At 44.7% G+C, this 7,961-nt stretch overlaps 1 long non-coding RNA gene across 1 annotated transcript; it reads right to left on the bottom strand.

Annotated features, from left to right (window-relative positions):
• Nucleotides 1-212: 212 nt before the first annotated feature.
• On the bottom strand, nucleotides 213-6,354 carry LOC126534950 (uncharacterized). The gene is made up of 3 exons (XR_008612999.2): nucleotides 6,275-6,354; nucleotides 3,653-3,730; nucleotides 213-621 (listed from the first exon to the last, which is right to left on the bottom strand). It is a non-coding gene; the product is annotated as an uncharacterized lncRNA (long non-coding RNA).
• Nucleotides 6,355-7,961: the final 1,607 nt, after the last annotated feature.

Below are 7,961 nucleotides of genomic sequence, written 5' to 3'. Positions count from 1 at the left end.
GGATAAGTTAGGTGAAGGCGACCCGCTTGCATATGAATAAATAATTTTATATTGAGAGCACTAGGTTTGGCCACAATTACCCTCTCACAGGGTTTAGTCGTGACCTTGAAGTTAGCGTTGTTATGAAACCGTGTTTCACAAATCTGAAAGTGCGGAATAGTAACATTCCCGTATAGTGTCTAATAGAGCTTTTCTTAAGCACTCTCACGAACTTCCATGTAACAACACTTTATTTTGTAGTACATATCCAAGATAATATTTCAGAGCGTGGGCCAACGTCAAGATCTGTAGCGAATGTAGATGACGTGAGCGTTTTTGATGCTTTAAAAGATGTAATGAAGGCTTTGTCGTTTCATTCACAGAAATCTGTTAGCGGCTGATCATCGGCTGAACAAATGATCATTAACCACATCAAACCTACAACAAATTGTTATATTTGTGCAAGGAGAAGTTTGTGCCAGATTAGCACACATATCCTCTTTTGCAATCAGGGATCGCATTGGCGTGTATAGAGAGGATATTCTGGTAGACTGAAACAATACTTCTTGTATGCCATTTGGCACTGTGGCACGTGTCGTCTAACGTGGTCGTCCCACACATGCATTTCGCAGTGCCTTCTGCCTGCAAGAAAAATAAGACCGTTTCAGATAAATTATCTATTTGAATGATTTGCTTCTTCGATATTTATATTACGTCACCAAACACATCATGCAACCATCGTGGAAGGACTAGGTGAAGAGCCCCCATGCCAGGCTTCTTTAGTTTATAGCTAAGTTCTCAATTACGCAAGTGTCTCGTTTAGCTGACACCTGTATTCATAATGTGGAATCCTCCGTGTTTTATTGGGCGCGTCTGGCTAGAGAGACAGCTGAGCAAAAAAAAAGAAGAGGGTAAGCGGTAAGTTTATTACAATTTCATCCCATGTGACTCATTTCTTTAGGTCACTGGTGCCTCCAGAGTGCGCTCACTGCAGGTAGTCCTGCATTTATGTCATCGCTAGCTCCTTTAGAAGCATAACCACGTTGGATCCAAGCACCGTCAACAAGCTTTTTACAGCATATTATTTCTAAAAGATATTCGTTGACGGCCTTTGTCACTCGTTTATCTATTACCAGAGCTGCAGGGTAAAATCTTTCCATTTACTTAAATGAAGATTTTTGAGGAATAATACATGCCTCGGTGTGGTAAAAGCTTTAGTGTCTTTCTACCAAGAGTTATCGTGACGCCTCAGCATTCAAGACGTACACAAGCAAATTTAAGTTTCAGAATAAAACAACTACTTGGTTAACCGTTATTCATCGCCGAGTTATCAGTGCTTGCTTTGGCAATGAGCAACACTCAGAAAGCTCTTGGTGCCATGCGAGGCGCTACATATATATATATGTATATATATATATATATATATATATACACATATATATACCTGACCCTTCAAGTGCCAGGCACACGTGTAATTTTTAGGTCGCGAAAAGCGTATTTAATATTTGGGAATTGCGGGGTCGCTTCTCAATGCAACTTTCTCGCTCCCATGTCAGCGCTAGTTGCAGCGAATCTGCAGCGTCCGCATTAGAGGCAGGTACACCTTCAAAGCCAGGTGGTATAAGATCAAGAATTAGGGCGTTAGGACGGTCGTAGCAATTTAGGGCAGCTAGGTATGCACTACAGGGGGTTCTCAGTGGTGTCACCGGAACGTCATGTAGGATTTTGTGATGCTATGTAATTCATCGTGATGCAACTCCGCGAAATATTCCCCTTCTATGTTTCTGTATGATCGCAACCCCACCTAGAACTTAGACACCCGTCGCCTTCTGCACCGTGTAGTGCTATTCAATACGCTTCTGAGAGCAAGAATCTTGATCGCGTAACTCTTCTGAGTGTCAGATTATGTGCCCACATGTAGGATAATTCACATGAGATAGCTGTATTCACGAGTGCTGAAACTTTGGTATCTCCATAGGCTGCTTGCTTCTCTTTTGGCTAGTATGTCTCTGTGTTGGTCTCTATCCGACTAACTTCTTTTGCGCTAGCGAGTTCCGTACTGAATCATAAGCCAAGTGAATAGTGCCGGTTGCAATGTTGCCCCGTGTGAACATGATTTGTGCCCCAGTGCGACATTATTTGACACTGCTGATGTTTTGTGGCTGAATCCACACTTTTGAGTTATGTACTCGCCGGCCTTGCTAAGTGAAGGCAATTGAGCCCCTTGCTAGTTTGTTAGAGAATGCAGAAGGTATGACAGTACTAGTGTGAATGAAGAAAGAAAGAATTATTGGCAGGTCTCGCACGCCCAGATTTGCCCCGCCGTTCGGACTACAGCAGTGCATAGCCTGTAAATGCATCGTATATATATATATATATATATATATATATATATATATATATATATGTGTGTGTGTGTGTGTGTGTGTGTGTATGTACTTTCTCGATATGCGTTTTGATAATATTCTTGGCCACCACGGTGGCATAGACGCCGTCGTGGCACCGCGATCATGTTTCATGTTTTATCGAAATGGTGTGCGCGCTCTCGTGGCGTTCGTACAATTAGATTATGCATGACTGCAGACACACTAATGGTTCTAAAGCATGTGACTGTCGTTGCCGGCATGCGATACTCGTCTTATTCTCTCTTCTGCATGACTCCCTGCGTTATTTTTTCTGGATTCAGAAATCATCAATAAAGACCGTAGATTCGAATTCGAAAAAGAACAATTTGGCGTTTACTAACGTTTTTGCCTAAGAATGCACCTCTCTCTCGCAAACAGTCATGTGGCACTTGATTACTGTGCAGGAACCTTTCCGTATAAATTAATTTCGTAGCAACTGCAGACAGCGAAACCAAGCTACTGTTATATTAAGAGGGGCAAAGCATCGCGCGTAGTCTTATGCTCGAAGTTTCGAGTGCGCGATAGCCATATATGCCAAACTCTTCCGGTATATATATATATATATATATATATATATATATATATATATATATATATATATATATATATATATATATATTCCCTTTCAAATTGTGCGTAAAAGACACGGTGCACTTTGAAAGCCTCTATCAAAACATAATGCCCTATGCGGAATTCCCTATGAAAATACAGATTTCCTTTTATAGGCGGATATACCCGTATAGAGCTTCTGGAGAGCTCGGTAAGCACCGAGAATTCCATTTTCCGACGGCACACACATGGACTTATACTCCCGTGTATCTGCTTCCTTCTTCGCCCCCTTTCCTGGTGGCGGAAGCGTGATTTCACAGGCTTCCAGCTGGGGTCTGCGTCTGGATTTCTGCAAGTGGTATCCCTACAACGTCTCCTAAGTTCCCAGCACATGTGTCTATGGCAAACAGTCTTCATCTATTGTGGCTGTGTCCTGGTACTGAGCACATTGCGCAGAAGATGCTTCTAGGCCGAACTAAAGCCAAACTTGCAGAGGACTTTGCAAGGTTGATAATGGAAACAGGTGCGTCGATTCTTTGTTGCAGTACCTACAACAAAAACAGCTGCCTGCATTAATCTGACGCCGTTTGCTATGAGATGTCCGTGCAGGATTATGGTACGCGCACATGCATCATTTTTATATTAAGAAATTAATTGAAATAAGCAAAAACAATTTCTACGTGACACCAGACATATTTGTAAAAAAATCATATGCTCACCACTGAATGACCGAGTAAAAATAGCACAGTGCTCCGTTGCATCCCAGAACCGCAGGGTGTAATCAACCCCTACTCCTCCTAAGGAAAGAAAATACGATCACAGGTGCTATAATTACGAATATATACTTGAAATGAAGGCATGTTGGAACCGACTGAAGTAGTTTAAAATGCATATTTACGTGTCGGCTCCCTCACGGAAGCCTAGCTCTCGATGAAACAAGTGTCAGAGCTTGGGCCCTTCTTATGTGCGGCTCAAAACATGATTAAGGACGGCAGACTGCCTTCATTGCGATTACGAGTGTGCACCGTGGTTTGGATGACTAAGCACTCAAGCTAAACATTTGTAGAATCATTTCATGCCTTATAAATCACAGGAGATTTTTCAGAGTTGATCGTATGTGACGCAGTTCAGCGGTGTGCGGTCAGAGCATTCGACGCGACGTGTCGTTTCTGGATGTTATTCCTGTGATGCTGAAGTGTTCTTTTGAACTTGCCGGTCTCTCCGACGTAGACATAGCGACAGTCCGCACACGAAATGACGTACACCACACCTGAGAACTTGCCTTTTCTAAAGGCTATTTTACATGCACGAGCTTGCGTCTGAATTTCAGGGAGGGAGCGTGTACATCAGTGACTCAGTAGGGCTCGAGGTGGCTCGTGCAGTACCCACCCACCCGGGACTCCCCCCTGCCCCCCCCCCCCTCCTCTAAAGAAAGCGGACTTCAACGCCATGTGTAAGAACTTTGCGAGACCTTCGCACGGGATATGAACGCAGAGCGCGTGCACAGGTTTATGCCTGGGGCATATGTTATTGAAGGCCGGGTTTTTTTCTTTTTTATTCGTTAGGCGGGGTGCGGGGAATGAGTCCATGGTGTGTGGTTACTGTGCGAGCCAGGTCGTACCCGACTGAGCCACTGAAGTACACGCTCCCTCGCTGAAATTCAGACGCGAGCTCGTGCATGTGAAAGGCACTTTGGAAAAAGAAAGTTCTCAGGTGTGGTGTACGTCACTTCGCGCGCGGTCTGTCGATATGTCTACGTCGGAGAAACTGGCCACTTCAAAACAACACTTTAAGAGCACAGGAATGACGTCCAGAAACGACACGTTGCGTGCAATGCCCTGGCTGAACACTGCGCAACTGCTTGACATACGATAAACAGGGAGAAATCTCACGTTATTTACAAGGAACGAAATGATTCTACTGGTGTTTAGCTTGAGTCCTCAGTCATCCAAACTATGGTGCACGCTCCTAATCAAAACGAAGGCAATCTAGCGTCCATATATGCCTAGTGCCTTAATCACGCCTTGAGCCACACATAACAAGGGCGCAAGCTCCGACACTTGTTTCATTGTTAGCCAACTTGCGCGTGGGAAAGGAAAAGTAAATATATTTTTTAAACAATTTCGATCGTTGTCCAGATCTCTTACTATACAAGGCATCATCGCGACGTGACTCGCTTCTGTCATACTCTCGACCTAATTACAAGTGCACACTGCTGCTCGCACACTGCCCACATTATGCGTTATTACAATGTAGCAAAGTAATTCGTACCTTGTATTTGCATAGACAGCCATGCAGAGTATGGCAAAACAAATAAAAAAAATATTATATTAGGCTTTTGCACTAGGACAAACTCTAAAATTCTCTTTTTAAATATTGCTGTTCGTTTAATCAACACATGAAGTAGCTATTTCGCAAAAATATTGACTAGTTTCAGACTATTGGCTGGTTTCACTGACGTCTGGGATGCAGCAGGGGTTCTATATGTGCACAAATGTTTTTGTCTTCGTTAGATAAATAATATGAGTGAAAACATAGAGTTTCCTCTTGCGATTGCTCGGGGTGACGTTGTTGCTTAGTGCTCAATAAACAGCGCAAACGAGAACAACGCTCTGCAGGTCCCCACAATGTTGGAATGCGCTGCCACACGGTGCATGAAAGTATGTGAATGAAAGCGTTACTAAGTGTGCATTGAAAATGACTGCTTCTAACCTTTCACTCTTAACAGTAATATCATTCAATAACTGTGACATTTTTCAGCGTTCAGTGATAGTGCGGTGATTCAAAGCAAAGTAAACTGTAATAATGCTGTGGTTTCGAACGCTTCCCCGATGACCCCATGCGCGAGATTGTTATTGTAAATTAGGTACATCAGACCAATTTTCAAACACGCACAACATCAGACACTTATCGACAGCTCGTTACTGACATTTCACAGCGTATGCAGAAGAATACAGTACGTTTAATCAATTCGTAGAATCGTCGAGTAAATGGAGTTATGCAGAAACTATCGACGACGATTGGCGATTTAGACTAACGGCCCAAGCTAATGAAAGAGCGAGGAATAGTTTTCCGATCACCTTAACTTCTCCGAGAAACTTGGTTTACCGAGAGCATGAGTGCCTTTGCCACAGGTCGTTTGCTCACCTCGCGTACGACCAAGAACCATCGGTTAACCACTTACTAACAGAGAAAACGACCTAAAGAGCCACGCTATGTTTTATAAACAAATCATCGCTATTGTTGTTCTATGCACACTGTTGTTACTAGCGTTCTAAAGATTTTATAATTTTACACCAAACTAACAACAAGTTTCGGCAGACACACATAAGACAGGTTACATGTGTGAATGTGAGAGCATTATACCGTTTGTAGACCCCGGAACGTCATGAAGGCACTCATTTTATGCGCACATGACCTGGCACCACATCCTTCCCATTTGCGGTGCCATCACGTGCCCAATCACCTCAGCAGCTCTAGGCCATCGGGCTGCGGCCTGACGTGTGCAATGAAGCACACACTATGTGCTCCTTTAGCCAAGTATAACCGTAGAGCCACTGTGGCGTCAGCAAAGCATGCTCGTCTCGCTCCCCAGAGGCCCGTGTTCGATTCCCACTCAGACAGAAATATACTACATTTTCTTTTCAAAGCCACTACATTACTTTGTTCACAGTGTCGCGAAGCACTCTGGGCAGTAAGCGTTCGCGACTAGAATGATAGAGCAGCGAGAGCTAGTACAGATGACCGAGCACCGAAACAAGGTTTTCTCTCTCGTTGTCGTCTCTTTCTTAGCTGCAGCCCCAAGTTGCCTGAGTCGCCGCTAGTGCACACAAAAGTGAATTATGCCATCTTTCTTTTTGACGAGCACTACAGGAGAAGCCTAGTGTTGTATGACGAAGGTTGTATGACGCCGAAGGTTGTATGACGAGTGAAGGTTGTATGACGCCGCGCTAGAGCATGTCTCCAACTTGCTGAGAGGTGACGTTACGCTCCCTGGCGGATACACAAAGCGGCCTGTGGCGTAAAGGCGTATGGTTGCCAGTGTCGATCTGATGGACAACAGTGGAAGTACGGCCTAAGCGAGAGTGTTGTAGGCCGTATGACGTGCGAAGGCGGTCAAAGAGATCGATGATCTGGGCGTGGTGACCTGGAGTGATGTTGGGATCAATACACCGGGGAAATGTTGGATCACATGGCTGCGTGGGAGCAAAAACTTCAAGGGCCTGAGCGTCAACTGGAGGAGAAGCCAGGTCGTCAAGCACATAGTAAAGGAAGCTTGGTTCAATTTCATCAGCATATCCAAGACACTTTTCGTGGAGCAGGCAAGCAGGGTAACGAAAGAGGTTCGATACATAAAGTGCGCTGGAACTTTGTTGAATGGAAAGAAGGGCAAAAGGAAGCACGCAGGGATGACGGCGAGCAACAAGCTTAGACGGCGTGAAAAGAACTGTGGATTGGGAAAACTGAAAGCAGGAAACGGGTACGAGTACGGCAGAGTATGGAGGAATCTCGGTGTCGGCGGTGACGAACACACGACCGAAAGCGCCATGAGTATGTTCAAAAACGGTGTTGCCGAATGGCGACTGCGCGAGTTCAGCACGAGCACAATCTATAACGGCATGACGAGAGGACAGAAAGTCCCATCTTAAAATCATGGCATTGGAGCAGCGGGGCAGAACAACGGACTCAACATGGTATAAAGTGCCGCTTAAAACAACACACAGGGTGCACTTTCCTAAGGGTTCAATGGGCGCAACGCTTGCTGTATGTAATGAAATGGCAGAATATGGCGTCGCGACTTTTCTAAGTTTAAGACGAAGCTGGTCCAAAATCACTGATATTGTTGCTTGCTAGCGTGTGTACAAGCGCATGAACGGCAACATCTTCTGCATAAACTTCAAGTACATTCACCGGAAATAGATGGCCTTGAGGAGTTCGTTGAGATCGCAGTTCTTGCCTCCGGAACTGCCGTCCTTAGTTTTCCTCTCCGATAGCTTCGGGGCGACGGATAAGCGGCGACAGAGGTCG

Source organism: Dermacentor andersoni, chromosome 7 (genome assembly GCF_023375885.2).
Source record: "Dermacentor andersoni chromosome 7, qqDerAnde1_hic_scaffold, whole genome shotgun sequence".
Taxonomy (NCBI): domain Eukaryota; kingdom Metazoa; phylum Arthropoda; class Arachnida; order Ixodida; family Ixodidae; genus Dermacentor; species Dermacentor andersoni.
This window is presented reverse-complemented; position numbering and strand designations above follow the sequence as displayed.